General features: G+C 36.5%; 1 pseudogene; it reads right to left on the bottom strand.

Annotated features, from left to right (window-relative positions):
• Positions 1-19176: 19176 nt before the first annotated feature.
• On the bottom strand, positions 19177-19556 carry LOC112580644 (annotated as a pseudogene).
• Between the last annotated feature and the right edge of the window lie 1846 nt (positions 19557-21402).

Here is a 21402-nt window from a genome sequence, read left to right as displayed (position 1 = left end):
TCCAGCATCAGGGCCTTTTCCAGTGAGTCAATTTTTTGCATCAGGTGGCGAAAATGTTGGAGTTCCGCTAAGTTACCTCATTCCAACTGAGGCAAGTCTCCCAAATGAGCATGTTAATTTTTAAAATCTTTCCTGTAGTTTGTATGTAGACCCCAAATAGTAAAATTTTGATCCAGAAGTACCTTTCAAGATAATCTAATTTTAAAACGTTTATCTCACATGACAAAAATTGTGATGCTGATGTGCAAATAATAAATGTATTTTACACACAAAAAAGGAACAAATGATTTCAAGAATATTTGATTCAAGAAGAAACTTTCTTGCTAAGCTATGAGGGAATGATTACCTCACCTTTGTGGGGAATTATTCTATAGTACCTAATGAAAGCATGTTTTCAGTTGTTTCTGACATAATAAATCAAAACCTCTCACTAAAATGTGAAGTAAATAATTGTCACCTTGAGCCCTGTATAACTCTGATGCGAAACCCATAAACTAGTTAGAATCTATTAATACTGTACTTTTGTCCTGTATTAGATTTCCATTCCTGAATAAAATGTAATCATAGAGTAATTAAAAATTGTATAGATTTATGCTGTTTCTACTTTTATGGTGGAGAAACAAAGTTCTGTTTGGAAACATGTTCTAGTTCACATAGTTTATTATAAATTAAGCTCTGATTTTATTTTTTTAAGTACCTGGACAAATTCCAAATAGTTTACTCTTCACCTTGTTGAGTTATCAAAACGATTAACTTGGGAAACAGAATGAGCTGTTCAGAACAATTCTGGAAGTACCTCTTTGCATTAAGCTGACCCACAAAAAGTCCAGAAAAACCTAGGTAATGGCTCATGAGTAAACCTAATCATAGGAATTCTTGGTGACAACCAAGTTGGAGGGGATCAAAAGTGAATCGTAAAAAAGTGGCTGTTGTCTTTATGTGATGTGTTATGCTCTTCTCTAGCCTGCTGCTGCTGCTGTTGCTTCAGTCGTGTCCGACTCTGTGCAACCCCACAGACAGCAGCCCACCAGGCTCCCCCGTCCCTGGGATTCTCCAGGCAAGAACACTGGAGTGGGTTGCCATTTCCTTCTCCAATGCATGAAAGTGAAGAGTGAAAGAAGTCACTCAGTCATGTCCGACTCTTAGTGATCCCATGGACTGCAGCCTACCAGGCTCCTCCGCCCATAGCCTAGACATGTTTTTTAATGAATTGTGATAGGCTATTGAAGCACACACACTTTTACTGAAGCTATTTTGTCACTCCACACATTGAAAGAAAAGGGAGGATACAACTGACACCATGTCTGCTTTTCAGAATGTAAAAGAGGTGCCATCTTTGCTGCAAGGCCTTTACATTCCCTCACTGGTCTATTCCAATATACCTGTGCCTATACTTTTAATCTTGGTGAACAGTCCACATAATAAAAAATTAAGTGTTTAGTTTGAATGTCACATCTTCAGGTAAGTTTTCCCTTACTCCACAGTAAAAACTACACTTTTCTGGTCAGACAGTCTCTGTGTGCCCATCTCTATTGTTTCAGAGCAATTGTGTTTTTGTTTAATATCTTGACTGTACTTTGAAATGTGCAAGGACACAGGTTCTTCTCCTTTTGTCATTGTTTTATACTCTGTCACACAGCACCTAGATTATAAATATTGCTTATCAATATTTGTTGAATAAATAAAATAAATAAGAATATATTATTATTATGTATATATTATGATATGTATATATTATGATAATATAGTATGATATTATATAGTAAAATGTAGATAATGACCGAAGAGGCTAAAACTGCCTTAAGGATCAAGGAAGGAGTGTTCTAAAGAGTAATATTAAGAGGTTAGGATTTTTTTTATCATTTGAGATTAGAGTAGCTATTTATTCTATATTTCACATATAGTGATGTTAGCTCATAGAGCTAAATTTGTTTTCTTCTCATTTGTTTTTATCTCATTTTTAATATCTTGAAAATGTCCATAGAAATGTACTTTCTTTTGTCCCAAATATGTCTAACAGCAAACTAAGTCCAAATTATCTTTTTTCTTTGGGCTTGTTAACAGTAGCTACTATTTGATAGGATTGGAAAATCCATGGATGGAGGAGCCTGGTAGGCTGTAGTCCATGGGGTCGCTAAGAGTCGGACACAATGGAGCGACTTCACTTTCCCTTTCACTTTCATGCATTGGAGAAGGAAATGGCAACCCACTCCAGTGTTCTTGCCTGAAGAATCCCAGGGACAGAGGAGCCTAATGGGCTGCCATCTATTGGGTCGTACAGAGTCAGACATGACTGAAGTGACTTAGCAGCAGCAGCAGCAGACCTGCCTCTTGAGAAACCTATATGCAAGTCAGGAAGCAACAGTTAGAACTGAACATGGAACAACAGACTGGTTCCAAACAGGAAAAGGAGTACATCAAGGCTGTATATTGTCACGCTGCTTATTTAACTTATATGCAGAGTACATCATGAGAAACGCTGGGCTGGATGAAGCACAAGCTGGAATTAAGATTGCCAGGAGAAATATCAATAACCTCAGATAGGCAGATGACACCACCCTTATGGCAGAAAGTGAAGAGGAACTCAAAAGCCTCTTGATGAAAGTGAAAGAAGAGAGTGAAAAAGTTGGCTTAAAGCTCAACTTTCAAAAAACGAAGATCGTGGCATCCGGTCCCATCACTTCAGGGCAAATAGATGGGGAAAGAGTGGAAACAGTGTCAGACTTTATTTTTCTGGGCTCCAAAAACACTGCAGATGGTGATTGCAGCCATGAAATAAAAGACGCTTACTCCTTGGAAGGCAAGTTATGACCAACCTAGATAGCATATTCAAAAGCAGAGACATTACTTTGCCAACAAAGGTCCATCTAGTCAAGGCTATGGTTTTTCCAGTGGTCATGTATGGATGTGAGAGTTGGACTGTGAAGAACGCTGAACGCCAAAAAATTGATGCCTTTGAACTGTGGTGTTGGAGAAGACTCTTGAGAGTCCCCTGGACTGCAAGGAGATCTAACCAGTCCATTCTAAAGGAGATCAGTCCTGGTGTTCTTTGGAAGGAATGATGCTGAAGCTGAAACTCCAGTACTTTGGCCACCTCATGCAAAGAGTTGACTCATTGGAAAAACTCTGATGCTGGGAGGGACTGGGGGCAGGAGGAAAAGGGGATGACAGAGGATGAGATGGCTGGATGGCATCACTGACTCGATGGACGTGAGTTTGAGTGAACTCCGGGAGTTGGTGTTGGACAGGGAGGCCTGGCGTGCTGCGGTTCATGGGGTCACAAAGAGTCGGACGTGACTGAGTGACTGAACTGAACTGAACAACAACAACAACAAATGATAATCATAAAATTATATAATTTGAGATGTTTCAAAAGCAAAATAAATTAATTAGAATTAAAGATATACATAGATTTTTTAAAAAGCCTCCACTGGGCTTAACCATTGGTAACATTGGGGCTTCCCAGGTGGTACTAATAGTAAAGAACCTGCCTGCCAATGCAGGAGGCATAAGAAATGCAGGTTCAATCCCTGGGTCAGGAAGATCCCCTAGAGAAGGGCAGGGCTACCCACTCCAGTATTATTGCCTGGGAAATTCCAAGGACAGAGGAGCCTGGCAGGCTACATTCCATAGGGTTGCAGAGTCAGACATGACTGAAGTGACTTAGCACACAACTGTTAACATTAATAACAGCAATTTTAGTGGCATAGTAGAGGTGGAATTCAATTACAAGTGAGTTGAAGAAAGAATAGGCAATAGCTAAATACAGGTGAATGTCAAGACTTTCTGATAAAACCTTGACTGTGTATAGAAGAATGATTGAAGGAGGTGCCTTAAGAGGGAGGGAGGCTATATGAAGTGAGATAAATTCAGGAAAAGAGGAATCGAAGTATAATGATAGCCTTAGACAGCAGGGGCACCTGTCTCTTAGATCAGAGGAAAAAAGGTAAAAATTCTAAGGTGAAGTGTGTATGTTGTGGTGAAATTACGAGGAGGGGGAAGCTGTGTTAATGTCTGCAGATTGCTCTTTTTCTAAGCAGAAAATGCTAAAAGTGAAGATGATCTGAGTGGAACATGTGCTTAGGGGAGATGCTGTATTTCTGCCCCTTCCATTTCATGACCCAAGACTGCCCTGGTGGCTCAGATGGTAAAAGCGTCTGATTACAATGCGGGAGACCTGGGGTTCGATCCCTGGGTCAGGAAGATCCCCTGGAGAAGGAGATGGCAACCCACTCCAGTATTCTTGCCTGGAAAATCCCATGGACAGAGGAGCCTGGTAGGCTACAGTCCATGGGGTTGCAAAGAGTCAAACACGACTGAGTGACTTCACTTTCACTTTTCACTTTCAGACTCCATATATTTCTTTATTTCTACTTATCTGTTGTTATTCTGCATGTGTGTGTGTGACAGCTGTTGGTATGGTATACTTTTTTCTGTTTCATATCCCCAAATGGTTTTATTTATTTTTTATTTTTTTGCTGGATCTATAAAGAAATAAGAAGGAAGTAAAATAAAAATATAATGTGAGTTATTTTTAGTTTATCTGAGATCAAGACTACCTCTCTATATGAATGAATGGAAAGACAGCATATTTCCATATAACTGAAATATAACCCAAATGCGGGGAGCCAGCTCCACCCCTGGCAAAGGTCTTGAGGAAGGAGGCTTGGCATACCGCAAAGGCGGGATCGAGCCTCAGGAGTCTCCCTGGAAATTCTCGAGCATCTACCCCCAAAACCAGAGTCTGCCTACTTTCTGCTTTGTGCTTTCACCTACACCTCTGACTTTACGGGGGGCTGTCCCCCACTACCTCTCTCTGAAAAGAGAGTTAGCTTACAGCTCCAGTTAATAATTCCTGGGTGTGACAGTGTTTCAACCTACAAACTCCTTTGGAAGTCCTCTAGCCTGCCTGAATAGGTTTTTTCTGGCAACATGTGATTGTTCAGAGCCTCCCAACTGAGAGGCAGGAGATGTTCTAAACTGTCTAAACACAGATTCCTTTGAGTAGTTAAAAGATTGATTAGAAATTGTATTGGTGAAGGGTTTTTCACCTGTTGGGCCAATGTTTGCTGCTAAGTCTCCATATCCCTTACCTACTGTGTCCTTGGCGGTGTATTGATTGATATAATGGGTGTATAGAAATGTAAGTAGTAGCCTCAATGTTTGTAACCTTGGACCCTTGAGTTAATTCTTTTCTTGACTGAGCCCACCTCACCTTTGCCCTATAGGAATGCAACTTTATCCAATGCTTTTTGGAGGCTGGCACCTGACTTTAGAATAATCACCTTTAGAGAAAAATAAGTTTCTAAAAATGTTAACTGGCCTCCTGGCCAGAAGATGATGTAAATCACCTAAACTTTTGCATATGATCAGTTTGAAAGCCTGGCTTCGATAAGGATCAGGAACTGCTGTCTTTGCATGACTCTACCCCTTCCCCCATTATCCTCTATGCACAACTTAAGGTATAAAACTACTTTGGAAAATAAAGTATGCCCTTTTTTTGTTCACCGAAATTTGGTCTCCCCATGTCGGTCTTTCTTTCACCTTCTAGCTGAACTTTTCCTCTGAGGCCGGGAAGCTCATCAAGCCTACTAATTTTGCCTGGGCTTCTAAGATCTGACCGGGGAGGCCTTAGTGTCTCCTCTCCTTCGGGAGAACGGTAGGACGCCTGCGGCCTTCGTAGGTGACGTAAATTCCCTGCTTTGGAATTTTATTCAGCCTGTTTTCTTCCCTGAATTTCTTCGCTGAGCTATCCTTATTTCACCACTCTTTATATCCTTAATAAACGTTTAATTAAGCAGTTGTTTCCTGATTTTCGCCGACGCCGTCCCTGCTTCAAATTCCCTGGATCCACCGGGGCTGGACCCCGGCACCCAAACTAAAAAACTAGAACTAGAAAACAATCATTTTTGATGGGAACCTTTTTAAAGTGTTTGATAACATTGGCCTCTGCTGCTGCTAAGTCGCTTCAGTCGTGTCCGACTCTGTGCGACCCCACAGACGGCAGCCCACCAGGCTCCGCTGTCCCTGGGATTCTCCAGGCAAGAACACTGGAGTGGGTTGCCATTTCCTCCTCCAATGCATGAAAGTGAAAAGTGAAAGTGAAGTCGCTCAGTCGTGTCCGACTCTTAGCGACCCCATGGACTGCAGCCTACCAGGCTCCTCTGTCCATGGGATTTTCCAAGCAAGTGTCAGTAATTTGGGGAATGTATTTCCCTGAGTTCTTTCACTTTTTCCCTAGTTTCCTAATAAAAGTTGCTACCAAGTGCCAGGTGTGTAGTCATGTTAGGACATGTATGAAGCTAACATATGAAAGTAACAAGATAGAAACACAATATCTGGTTTGTAGATACAATTCAACCATCTATTTATAGTAAAAGTCAATATATAGTTATTAAGTGGCTGTAGTATGAAATATACATATGTCAAAAATGTATGCCCCCCAAAGCTTACAAAACACTGTTATTCACATTACAGTATCTTTGTATAGCATAAGAGAATAAATGGTTTTCAATGTCTGCTCACTGACTACCTGCCAAAACTGTCATCATCTTTCCAAAAAAGATTCCTGATAAAACTTAGAATAGTGGTTTTTAAATGTGCTTAAGAATCATTTGAAAATTGTGTTAACAATTAGGATGGATGGGCTTTGCTCCCAGAAGTACAATATCAGAAAACTGCTCTTGTTAGCAAATTCTCCTAGTGATTTGGCCACATGTAGTCCTTGGAACACACATCTAGATGGCTAATATCTTCTATTTATCTCTATCAACTTAGCTGGAAGCAGGCTATAATCCTTGTAATTATCATTCATCAGTAGCCAAAGGTTTTTTAAGATAATTGGCAATCTTCCACACAGACAACTTTGAAATTGCTTTCTCCTAAGACCAAGTCCCCTTCCTCATGTCTGTTCTGTTATATAACATTAAGCATTCTATACTTATTTGTCTTATTTATTCATATACACACTATAATATTTTATGCATAGCATTTGTGCAATTGTCTTCATATGATACAAAATTCACACTAATTCATATTGATTAAAATATGTTCTATATATCCTTATCTTTTTAAACAAAATAAACTCACTATGAATTAAATGATTCTAATAGCACCCCTTGTTACACTGTTAGGCAATATAATTTTTGTCTTCTTTTACATTATTCCGTGCTATCCCCCATGGATGTCTTGCCCATAGTGGGTGCTCAGTAAATATCTATGGGATAATCAAGTTAATTGTATGGTGAATAAGAGTGCAAAGGCTAAGTATTCAGTTCAGTTCAGTCATTCAGTCGTGTCCGACTCTTTGTGACCTCATGAATTGCAGCACACCAGGCCTCCCTGTCCATCACCAACTCACACTAGAATTAAAGTATACATCTTAAGTACATATTGATGACATTCCTTTAGTATGATGAGAATATGTTTAGTTACTTAGTTTTAGAAAGTAGAGGCTGGTTGATTCATTATATTAAAAAAAGAAAAAATATAGAATTAAAAAAAAGAAAAAAAAAAGAAAGTAAAGGCTGATGGAAAACTACTTACTTAAAGTGTTGTAGTTCTATTTTTTGTTATTAAAATACATATATTCTCCATGTTCCTACATTTTTACATAAGCACTTTATGAATCAAATTACCTTTTAGTTATTTGTTTGATAATAAATATTACTTATTTCTAATCTATTATTTGAGTACATCGGGCTTCCCTGGTGGCTCAGCGGTTAAGAGCCCACCTGCCAAAGCAGGAGACATGGATTCCATCCCTGGGTTGGGAAGGTCCCCTGGCAGAAGAAATGGCAACCCACTCCAGTATTCTTGCCTGGGAAATCCCATGGACAGAGGAGCCTAGCAGGCTATAGTCCATGGGGTCACAAAACAGTCAGATATAACTTAGTGACTAAACAACAATAAACAAAGCATATTTTTTAAATGTAATCTTTTTGTATAAAAATGTGCAAAAATAGATCTTTATACCTCCTTAGTAATTTCTTATGTTGCAGAAAATAGATTATCATTACTTCATAATATAATAATATTCCTTGTGAAAAGCACTTTCTAATCTTCCAACTTGTATGGTAAAGTGTCATTTATATTTACTAACATAATGTTCATGAATACATCTTACATTTATATATTACTTGTCACAAAAAGTCACATATAGTTTGCACTTTAGATGTTATCTTTAACACACTATCTTAATTGGTTCATCAACATTCCTACATGATTTGCTCAATTTTACAATGTGAGTTTTTATGCTATAACTTGAAATTCTTTGAGCCAACAATTCATAGGAATCTGTTTATTTCCATTAATGTGAGATCTGTATCTCTCCCTGGCTGTTTGTTTACTGAAAGAGAAGGAAGATGGCAGATAAAAAAACTTTTTTCTTTCACATTTGTTTCCTCACAAAGATTTAGCTATAATTCAACTGTAAAGCAATTCAGGAAGTTCCCCTAAATAAGGAATGAATGGTTGCTTTGGGGTTAAAGTTATATTCAGATAATTTAATGACTTGCTCATATTCAATGCCCATTTCTTGTGTAAGAATAAAACCAAATTGGAAAAAGGAAATCAAATTTCACAATATTTACTATAGTATGTGTTGCTTCTTTTTGAACATAGTCTTCTTTAGCATATTTTAATTAATTTTAGAGGTAGAAATAATTGATAAACTTTTTATTCAATTCAAACACATAGTCATTGAGATTAATATTGAAGCCTCTGCATCTCTTGATATTCTTTGAGAGTGTGCTCAGTTGCTTCAGTTGTGTCCAGCTCTTTATGACCCCATGGACTGCAGCCTGCCAGGCTCCTCAGTCCGTGGGATTCTCCAGGCAAGAATACTGGAGTGGGTTGCCATGCCCTTCCGGAGAAGGCAATGGCAACCCACTCCAGTACACGACTCCACTACACGACTGAAGCGACTTAGCAGCAGCAGCCACACCCTTCACTGGGATCTTCCCGTCCCAGGGGTCAAACTCGGGTTTCCTGTATTGCAGGCAGATTCTTTACCACTGAGCCACTGGGGATATTCTCTAGGTAAGCCTAAACCTTATTATTTCTCTCTCTTTTTTTTATTGAGTGGATACATAGAAGCTGCTGCAATTATGTAGAACCACACCCTTTGTATAAAACACACATTGTACAGTCCTTAAGCAGGGGTTGTTTAAAGCACATAGCACAAATTTGCTTTAGACAAGGTAAGGCATTCTCAAGTTAGCCAATAGTTTGGGACAACCATGATAAAAACCTGAGTTAGATTTAGGCACCTAAAATCTGCGTCTGCCTGTCCTTTGCTATTACCACAGGAGATTAGGGATGGGTGAACCCAGTCATGTTTTGGGTTCGTCAAACATCTTGAACTAGTTTTCCAATGTTCTGGGTTAGGCAAAACCCAAAATGTGTTTTGCCAAGCACATTTTCTCTTAATTCTTAAACCCAGGAGTATTTTAAGGTAAATTTAATCCATATGTTTCTGATTCATTTACACTAAACTCATCAAAATGTTCTGTCTTGAGAGCTATTTGATGTGCAAGAAGCTTTTTGAATATTTTACAAGCCCTTTAAAATAAAATTCATTGGACTTTTACATTCAACTGGGCCAAGAGCAAGTGAACACAGACCCCAGAGCAATCAAGTTTGGTTGCAAAGTCTAAAACATCAAGGTTTGTGTAGTTTCTAAACTTGGTTATGCACATCTCAATCCTTGGCGAGAATATATATTAACATTATTTTTGCAGAATGTAGATTGTGTAACACAATGAGTAGTGAACAAATGCAAAATAAAGCATGGAAATATAAAGAAGCCAAATGACAAATAATTCAAAGCAGATTGAATGTCTGTTCTTTAGCAAGAACCATGCACGAGCTAACATAATGGAGGATGACACTGCATCTGTTTTCATTTTTCTTTCTTTTGGGAGGACTTTCTTCTTTTTGGACTGTATTTGGACTTTTCTACAAATTCTCTTCCATTTCTATCTCTTGGACAGTCACAGAACTGTAGCTAACTACAGCTAGCACTGTAGTACTAACATTAAATAAAAGAAAATTATGTTTAATATTATATAAAAGGGTTTGTTTTGTTAAGAAAAAGCTAAAATGAATTACCAGCTTTATTTCTTAAGATATCATTATAACTTTTAGGTTTGAAAAATAATGAACAGGTTGAGATTCATTATGAAGTTCACAAATCAAATTCACTATCAAAGTCCCAACTCTTGTAAATTTAGGCTGGATAATAATTAGTAAAATTTGTAATATATAATAATACTATTTGATTATATATCAGTAAATGCATTTTGATCTCTCTCTTGATTATTTTTATATGATTTAGAAGACCAGACTACATTTAAGGGTTATACATAATGGTAGTTAGGGTCTTAGCTATGTAAATAAGAACACTAAGTAGTAAGGCAGAAAAAGAGAAAGCAGAATAAAACACTATTATGGAGAAATAATTTATTACATGCTAAAGACCTGAAATCTTGTTCTTACTTTTCAGTTATGAACATTTCTAAAAACCAGTCCCAGACATTGAATAAAGTTAAATAAGAAATCAATAATAATTTTAGCATAAGCTTTGACAGTTGCAGATGAAAAAAGTTTGTTTTTCCTACTGCTGTTGGCTAATAAAGCATTTTAGTGGCTTTCAAAATAGTCTGTTGTAATAAGACACAAATGATAATATCTTTGTAATCAGTATCTCAAGTATCCTATATTCTCTTTCAACACTTTCTCAGAAATGTTGAGGAGTAACAGACGAACACAGCAATGGAGGGGAGGAAGAAGGAACAATTACATTGCAGTAAAACTGAAATTCTTTAGTAAAGAATTCCCTTTCTCTATATGCCATATTTTTGTTTAATAATGCCATGCTAGGATTATAGTTTTTAAAAGTTAGGACTTTGGTAGTAGTATATTTTAGCTTTCAACTCTCACTAGATAGTTAACTTAGAAAAATTTAAAACTTTAACCTCAAGTTTCTTCTCTGGAGAATGAGGACAAAATTAAGGATTCTAAAATTATTGAAAGTTATAATATGCATGAAAATCTTAGTATCAAATAAACTTAAGGCCATATAATAAGTGCCACATAAATGGTACCTGTTAGAAGGACAATCTACCCCCTTTTTAGTTATCAGGGATGGGTTAGCTACTAACAACAAAAGGTAATACCTATTTGGTTTATATATGTTTTCTTGATGTGTCAACTTGGCTAAATTACAGTCTCTAGTTATTCAACCAAAAACTAATCTAGATGTTTCTATGGAGGCATTTTCTAGATGTGATTAAGATCTATAAACAGTTGCCTTTAGATAAGAAAAAGTATCCTAGATAATCTGAGTGAGTCTATTCAGTCAGTTAAAATGCCTAAAGCGCAGATCTGAGGTTTCCCTGGTGAACAAGAAATTCTATCTGTGGACAGCAGTATCAGACCCTGACCAAGAGTTCCAGACTGCTTTCCTGACAGCCTGCCCCAGTGGATTCTGGAGGTGCCTAGCCAGTCTCCACAACTGCATAAGCCAGTTCCTTGCAACAATTCTCTTAAAGCAGATCTCCTACTGCTTCTGCTTCTCTAGTTAAACACTGATGCATGAATTCATTCATTCAGCAAATACTTACCAAGGATTTTCTATGTCTCAATTCAAGTATTATTCTAAATATCAAGGAATCTGCAGAGAACAAATTAGATGTTTCTCCTGTCATCACTGAACAGACGATATTTTCCTGAGAAAAGTTACAATATTAAAAATACTTAAATTAAAATAATAAAGAGTGCTTTGAAGTAGAAAAGATAGCACATTATTTTCATATTAGCCCTTTTAGTTTTCATTTGGAAACATTTAAACATTTTTATTGTGAATTTATATCAGACCTATATCTTAGTTGGGAGACTGTTTGTTTGTTTCTGTGAATCTTGAGTGTCTATTATGTAGATTCAAATGTAGGTTTTCCCCTATGTGGAAAAAAATGTAAAAATTTAAACTTTCCGAGTTAAATGTAGCCAGTGAAGACACACTGAGTGCCTCTAGGTACATGAAGTTGAGGTGAACAAATCAGGGAAGGGCCGTTTTACCTGCATTGGGATCTAATGTTTTAAGCAAATCATGGTCATTGTCAATTTTTTTTTAATTGAATTGTCATGTAGCTAATATGGTGTGTTCATTCATGTGACTACATTAAACACATTACATTCAGTGCAAAATACTTAACTGTCAAATGTTTCTATCAGAACAATAAGAAGAGCCTTTATAAAATAAAAAGAGTTCTCATCAGTAAATATTGAAAATAAGGATTAAATTTTTTTGAGATTTGAAATCTCTTTTTAATATGTGTTTTTATTTAAATTATGAAGGGATAAACAAACGCATTCTCAGTAAGCAAATTTGAAGGGAACCAACCCTTGAAATAGAAAGTGTTACAGATAATTTTTCTATTAAAAACATTGTGCTCAATTTCTTCTACACTGTTCCAATATCACAGGCCAGTTAGCCTTTAAATCATATGTACTTCAACTCACAAAAATTTGTTTGTTTCCCATTTACAATTTCACAGAATTTTCCAGAAATTAGAATTGGAAAACAATAAAATGTTTTCCTTTTTCTTTGATTGTCCATGAACATACACCTCCTGCCCCATTACCAGTTATATGTCTGCTTAAATTTAAATTGCCAGGCCCCTTAGTGGCCAAGTCCTAGCCTAGAACTCTTATAGATATTAATCAGACTTAAAAAAATAAGAACTTTCTTCAATTATAAATGTAAATACTTTCTTACTGATTTGGATCAGGATAAGACAATATACTTAATGTGTTTTCATTTTAAAAATAATAATTTTGGTAACTGGGAAAGCAAGATGTTTGCAAAAGCATTTTAAACATGGATATTCAATTTGCAAATGCTGTTTTAAATATTATAACTTACAAACATGTTATTAAATTATCCTGAACAGAAAGGACATATATTATGGAAATGGCACCCCACTCCAGTACTCTTGCCTGGAAAATCCCATGGACGGAGGAGCCTGGAAGGCTGCAGTCCATGGGGTCACTGAGGGTTGGGCACGACTGAGCGAATTCACTTTCACTTTTCACTTTCATGCATTGGAGAAGGAAATGGCAACCCACTCCAGTGTTCTTGCCTGGAGAATCCCAGGGACGGGGCAGCCTGGTGGGCTGCTGTCTATGGGGTCGCACAGAGTTGGACACGACTGAAGTGACTTAGCAGCCAATTTCTCAGACTTCATAATTCTGAGTTCAGTTCAAGATGGCAGAGTAGAAGGATGTGAGCTCATCTTCTCTTGTGAGAGCACAAAAATTGCAACTAGCTATTGAGCAACCATCCACAGGAGGACACTGGAACCCACCAAAAAAAGATACCCCACATCCACAGACAAAGAAGAAGCCACAACAAGATGGCAGGAGGTGTGCAAACATGATAAAATCAAATCCCATACCCACCACAATCTGGAGAAAAATAATACCAAAGACGTTTTCCCACCATAGTGAAGCTTCTGAGCCTCATATCAGGCTTCCCAGCCTGGGGATCCAGCAAAGGTACTGGTAATCCCCAGGGAATCTGACTTTGAAGACCAGTGGAATTTGATTATAGGACTTCCACTGGGCAAGAGGAAACAGAGACCCCACTACTGGAGGGCACAAACAAAATCTTGTTCATGCCAAGACCCGGGGGAAAGGAGTAGCAACCCCTCAGCAGACTGAACCAGACCTACCTGTAAGTGTTGGAGGATCCTGTGGAGGTGTGGGTCAGCGTGTCTCTCTGTGGGAATGGGGGCATTGGCAACAGCAGTCCTAGAGGAGGCCCCGTGGTGTAAGTCCTCTTGGAGGTCACCATTAACCCTACCATAGAGCCCAAAGACCCCAGGGCTGGGTCACCTCAAGCCAAACAACTTACAGGAAGGGAGCACAACCCCATCCATCAGCAGATAATTGGATTAAAATTTTAGTGAGCGTGGCCTTGCCCACCAGAGCAAAACCCAGTTTTTCTAATCACCAGTCCTTCCCATCAAGAAGATTGCACAAGACTCAGCCTCACCTACCAAAGGGCAGACAGAAGAAGCAAGATGAATCACAATCCTGCAGCTGCTAGAACCAAAACCACATCACAGAAAGTTAAAAAGGATGAAAAAGCAGAGGGTTTTGTCCCAGATGAAGGGACAAGATAAAATCCCATAAATATAGCCAAATGAAGTGGAGATAAGCAAAATTCCAGAAAAAGAATTTAGAATATTGATAGTGAAGATGATCCAGAATCTCGAAAAAAAGAATGGAGGTAAAGATTGAGAAGGTGCAAGAAATATTTACCAAAGATCTAGAAGAACCAAAGCACAGGTAAACAGAGATGAACAGTACTCTATTGCTGTTGTTTAGTCTTTAAGTTGCATCTGACTCTTTGCTATCCTATCGGCTATAGCCTTCTAGGCTCCTTTGTCCATAGATATTCCAGGCAAGAATACTGGAGTGGGTTGCCATTTCCTTCTCCTGGGTATCTTCTCAACCTAGGGATCTAATTCATCTCTCCTTCCTGGCAGACCAGTTCTTTACCACTGAGCCACCTGGCAGGCATATTCTTTACCACTGAACCACTTGGGAACCCCAACAATACGTTAGAAAGAATCAATACCAGAATAACTGACCTGGAGGACAGAATGGTGGAAATCACTGCCACAGAACAAAATATACAAAAATGAATAAAAAATAAATGAAGACAGCCTAAGAGACCTCTGGGACAACATTAAACATACCAGCATTCATACTAGAGGGGTCACAAAAAGGAGAAGTGAAGAGAGAAAGGATTTGAGAAAATATTTGAAGAAATAATAGCTGAAAACCTCCCTATTATGGGAAAGGAAATAGTCAACAAAGTCTAGGAAACACAGAGAGTCCCAGGCAGAATAAACCCAAGGAAGAACACAGCAAGACACATGGTAATGAAAATGACAAAAAAAAAAAGATAAAGACAAAGATAAAATATTAAAAAGAAAAAGGGAAAAACGACAAATAAAATACAAGAGAACTCACATAAAGTTTCTCAACAGAAACTGTACAATCTAGAAGGGAATGCCATGATATTTTTAAAGTGATGAAAAGGAAGAACCTTCAACAAAGAATACTCTACCAAGCAAGACTCACATTCATTTTTGATGGAGAAGTCAAAAGCTTTCCAGAGAAGCAAAAGTGAAGAGAATTTAGCACCACAAAACTAGCTTTGCAACAAATACTCAAGGAACTTCTCTAGGCAGGAAACACAAGAGAAGGAAAAGACCAACACAAAATAAACCTAAAACAATTAAGATAATGGTAATAGGAATACATATACCTTAACTATAAATGAATTAAATGCACCAACCAAAAGACATAGACTGTCTGGGCAGTAGATAACAAGTGCGTGTATGCACTTCCACTTACCACATCACTCTACTGAACCCCTCAAATTATATATAATTATTTTATATTGTTAGGTTAATCATGTTTCCATTATGGCTTGAAATTATAATGATCTTTTATATTTTGTCTGGCTATTGATTTTGAAAATTGATAAACTTCTCTTAGTATTGTGATTATGTAACTATTATTCACTTGATAAGATTATCAAGTGAATCATTACTGGTCAATAGAAAATAATAGAATTCTATATTGCTAAAACTACCATTTAATAGAAAAATTTATAATCACTTTTTAAAATCCAGATGCATAACAGAATTATCTTGGATTCCTTTTGAAAAATGCAAATGCCCAGGTATTGCTGTTCTCCAAAGCTCCAGATGTGTTTCTAATGAGCAGCAATGTTTAAAAACAACTGGACTATATGATGATCTTTTATTTTATCCAGTTTATTTCACTTTTTCTATTTCATATTCAGTGCTCACATTTCATTTAGTTTATGTTTTTTAATTTCTCTGTCTCTTTTTTGCTGTTATTGTTTTTCTCAAGCCTTTATCAAGCATAGTAGAAAAGCTTTTGTATGTATAGTATGTATGTGCTAAGTCACTTCAATCGTGTCTGACTCATTGCATCCGCATGGACTGTAGCTGGCCAGGCTCCTCTGTCCATAGGATTCTCCAGTCAAAAACACTGGAGTGGGTTGCCATTTCCTTCTCCAGGGGATCTTCCTAACCCAGGGGTCAAACCCGTGTCTCTTACATCTACCTGCATTGGAAGGCAGGTTCTTTACTACTAGCACCATCTGGGAAGTCCTAAAATGTGTATAATATAATATATATATATCAGAAAATTTATGAATTTTTCTCTAGTTAAAAAAATTCATGACACTTGGATTACACTTGTTTGACTTAGTATGAATAGAATGCTAGATTTCTAATTTATATTTGCACAAAACTTCAATATAGTTCCATGTATTTTGGCATCTAGTATTACCAAAAGTCTAGAAAATTTATTATCTTTTGAATTAAAAATAATTTGAATGACGTTTGAAACTTTTAATTCAATTCTGAGACTATAAAGAAATACTATGTTTAAAAAAAAAACACAGGAATTTAACATGTGATACAGTATTATTAACTGAAGTACAGATTTTGTTCCAATTTCACAAAATTTTATACTAGTGTCCATTATTTGTTTCCATACCTTACTCAAGACTCCACATTGTATTTAATTGCATTGAGCAGATTCAGCTGCCTGCAAAAAGTTCTGGTAAATTCTCTTTTCATTTTTATTCTATTACAAATATTTTCTAATTTTTTCCTTGTTACAGCTTAGATACACTCATCATTTAAAAGTAGACATTTAATTTTGAAATACATGGGATTTTGAGTAAAGTGTCTTTAATATTAATTTCTCATTTTTGATGTTAATTTCTCATTTAAATGCCTTCTTCTCTGCAATCACCCTCTGTGCTTTTCTCAGTCTAACTTTACTGAGGCTTTTAATACCTAAGTCAAAGATCTCTCTTGGTAAATGTCACACTGCACTTGAAAATATGTGATAAGAGAATAAATTGTATGATTTCAATAATTTTAAACCATTATTTTTTGCACCTTGTTTTATGTCCCTGGATATGTTCCAGTGTCTCCTAGTTTACAATCTATGGGAACGTGAATAGAATTTATATCCTCCTGTTGTGTGAAAAGTGTATAAATCTTAGTTATTTGGAATGGGTTCATAGTGTTTTCAGGTCTACCAGATCCTACTTCTACTTCTCTGTATATTCATATACAGAATATACAGAATGTATCCATATTCTACTTCTCTGCATATTCATTCTATTAATATTTGATATTGAAACTCCAACTAAAAATCTTAATTTATCTACTTTAAAAAATAATTGTAATATATAGTGGAACTATATGTATCCTTGTTCTATATTTTCCAAGTCTTCTCTGTAAATGTGTTATCATACTTTCATAATTTAAAAATTAAAAATTAAAATATAAAAATAATTCTGAAGTTGAAAAGTAGTTTTGAAGTTTTAAAGCAGTGATATTTTTTAAGACAAAGACATTTGCTATAAAGTCAGCAAATGTCAACAGATTTTCTAATTGTCAACCATCAGTAAATGTCAACAAGTATTTGATATACAATCAGCAAATGTCAACAGAACATTAAAGGAATAAACTTTTCTACACTTTAGAATTATTCATGTATAATGAAGCATTTTAACTATCACAGAAACTGGAGCCAATACAATTAGTAATTGATACCATTAAAACTATTGCTTATTGCAAATTTTACCAATAATTGTTGAGTGAGCTGTTGGTACACTAAGGAAATCTTAGAGGTTATAAATTTTTTATTTTTACAACTAGTTTTATATTACAGTCATTCAAATATTTATAAAAATTCAGATAATTATAATTATATATTATACATAAATGTTACAAATTAATTTTATCCCTCAAGTAGACATTCTTAGATCCTCTTTAACTTACTCCACTCTACCCTACAATTAGCTCATTTTCTATTTGAGTCATGATGAAATCTATTGCTTTATTACATGAACCCTCTGAGCCAAAAACACTTCTCTAATTAGCCTAGTTTCATAGTCCTTTGAAAATGTAAGTACCCACAAATTAATAATGCTGAACTCCTTAGTAATTCTCATGAAAAAGATTTTATGTAAACTTAAGGGAATATAAAAAAAAAGACCAAGATCCCAAAGCTCTTCATTTAAGTGTTATATAATTTGCAAAGATCAATTACAATGATTCTACAAGTTACTCTCCTTCAGTTTTTCTTCTTTATAAACATGCCCAAATAAAGCAAAGGTTTACACACAACCAAGCATTAGTTCAATATAGAGTGAAGGAATGAATAAACTTTTGAAGGGCAATCTGTAAGCAGTTAGAAGACAAGGGAATTTCGAACCTTACACACCATGGTCTATAATGAACAAATCATGCCTGACCGTGATGATAGACTTGTTTGAGAGAGTTACAAAACTAACTGGAGAAGAGGATGGAGTCTACGTCATGTATTTGGGCTTCAGTGAAGCATTTGAAACAGTGGATCATGAACGTTTAGTTGCAAATTAATTATAATTGTTTTGGATGAGAACAGAGTCACATGGATTGAGAACTGGCTAAAAGATCATAAACACAAATAATAGATGGCAATGAATCCAGTTGGAGGATAACTGCAGCAGGTTTTTATAATGGTGAAGTTTTATAAATCTCTATTTATTGGTTGGTAAAGACTAGTTTTCTCAATAATATTCAAGTAGAAGTGTTTCCAGAGGTACCAGATGTAGAACCCAAAGAAAACAGATCAAAATATGAGTTCATATGAATCAATATCTAATTTAGAATTTATGTTTACTTCAGTTGAATTTTGAAAATGTTATGTAAAAAAGTATTAGTGCATAATATTTAGGGAATAACTAGTGCCAATAAAATAGAATATTTTAAATATTTTAGACATTATTAATGATACATCTTATTTCTTATTAAAGTAAGTTTGGTAGTACCTCTATTAGAAATGTATCAAAGAAATAAAACTAATCTTTTAATTTTTATAAATAATGCTTGTGATTTCTCTATATTTGTTTAAGTTAAATTAATTTTTTTGTTTGTTTAAGTTAAATTAATTTTATAGTAATAAGAGAACAGCATACACCATACAGACTTTTAATTTCAAGGAGACTATCAGAAAATAACTCTTTTATGTCTTTTATGAAAGAAGAAGGCAATTATCTATAGATGTTTTTAAACCCAAATCTCTTTTATTAGAGGGGATTAGTGGGGCACAGCTGAGGCAGGGAAGGGCTGGGGAGACCATCTTCCTACACGGCTTGTTCATTGGCTTTGCTTCTTGAGTTCTACTGCTTCCTCACATAGGGCAGCTCAGGTGCGCTGGAGAAGGGCTCAAAGCACAGAGCCTCCAATGTCTCATCTGCCAAGAAGGCTAGCCCCACAGTGGCTGGGGCCTGAGGCTGTGCTGTCTGGCGGGTGAAGTCACACTCATGCAATGTCTTGCTCTGTCATGAAGTTGATTGTCCTCATACAACCACTGCACTTTCGGTCCTCGGCATCTGTGAAGATGGTGGTCTGGTGGCAATGGTTGATGAGGAACATGTCCATCTCAGAATCTGCCTCTCCGCAAGATTTATCATGAAATAACATAGAAGAGCTTTTCCAAATTGTAGCTACAAGATAATTTTAGAAGTTATGCAATAATGTTTTAAAATGCATTCATTTGCATATATTAGGGGATGAAGTGATTAAATGACATAAATACTACTTAAATACGTTTGAATGCAAACAAGTACCATTATCTCAAGAAACATATTGTATAGTAGTATAAAATATGCACACATTCAGGTAATTGGTACACTGAAGACTAATGTTTGGGAAATGTTGCAGAAGAAAAAGCCGTATTGCCTTATCCATTGAACCAAAGATTGATTTAATCAGATGTAAGGATAATGTCTTGAGAAGATACTGGCAAGGTTCTCAAGGAAAATAAGATTAAAATGTTGAGCAAATAGACAAAAATAAATTTCATAACATTTTATATAATCCCCAGATTTTCCAGATCCAGCAGAAACCTTGTTTAATTAAACAATATTTCATTAAAATTCTTTGCATTACAGCAAATGAACCTAAAGAGTCTCTTGAAGTTTCAGTTCAGTTCAGTTGCTCAGTCGTGTCCAACTATTTGCAACCCCATGGACTGCAGCACGTCAGGCTTCCCAGTCCATCACCAAGTCCCAGATCTTGCTCAAACTCATGTCCATTGAGTCAGTGATGCCATCCAACCATCTCATCCTCTGTTGTCCCCTTCTCCTCCCGCCTTCAATTGTTCCCAGCATCAAGGTCTTTTCCAATGAGTCAGTTCTTCGCATCAGGTGGCCTAAGTATTGGAGTTTCAGCTTCAGCATCAGTCCTTCTAAAGAATATTCAAGACTGATTTTCTTTAGAATTGACTGGTTGGATCTCCTTGCAGTCCAAGAGACTGTCAAGAATCTTCTCCAACACCATAGTACAAAAGCATCAATTCTTCAGTGTTCAGCTTTCTTTATAGTTCATCTCTCACATCTATATATGACTATTGGAAAAACCATAGCTTTGACTAGATGGACCTTTGTCGGCAGAGTAATGTCTCTGCTTTTTAATATGCTGTCTAGGTTGGTCATAGTTTTTCTTCCAAAGAGCAAGTGTCTTTTAATTTCATGCCTGTAGCCACCATCTGAAGTGATTTTGGAGCAAAAAAAATAATAATAAAGTCTGTCACTGTTTCCATTGTTTCCCCATCTATTTGTCATGAAGTGATGGGACCATATGCCATGATTTTAGTTTTCTGAATATGAGGTGGGTTTTTTTTCTTTGGTAAATTAATTAATTTATTTTAATTGGAGGATAATTACTTTATAATATTGTAGTGGTTTTTGCCATACATTCACATGAATCAGCCATGGGTGTACATGTGTCCCCCATCCTGAACCCCTCTCCCACCTCCCTCCTCATCCCATCCCTCAGGGTTGTACCAGTGCACTGGCCCTGAGTGCCCCATATGACCCAGCAATCCAACTACTGGGCATACACACCAAGGAAACCAGAAATGAAAGGGACACATGTATCCCAATGTTCATCGCAGCACTGTTTATAATAGCCAGGACATGGAAGCAACCTAGATGTCCATCAGTAGATGAATGGATAAGAAAGCTATGGTACATATACACGATGGAATAGTACTCAGCTATTAAAAAGAATGCATTTGAATCAGTTCTAATGAGGTGGATGAAACTGGAGCCTATTTTACAGAGTGAGGTAAGTCAGAAAGAAAAACACCAATACAGTATAATAACACATATATGTGGAACTAAGAAAGATGGCAATGATGATTCTATATGTGAGACAAAAAAGAGACACAGATGTAAAGAACAGACTTTTGGATTCTGTGGGAGAAGGTGACGGTGGGATGATT

Source organism: Bubalus bubalis, chromosome 19 (assembly GCF_019923935.1).
Source record: "Bubalus bubalis isolate 160015118507 breed Murrah chromosome 19, NDDB_SH_1, whole genome shotgun sequence".
Classification (NCBI taxonomy): domain Eukaryota; kingdom Metazoa; phylum Chordata; class Mammalia; order Artiodactyla; family Bovidae; genus Bubalus; species Bubalus bubalis.
This window is presented reverse-complemented; position numbering and strand designations above follow the sequence as displayed.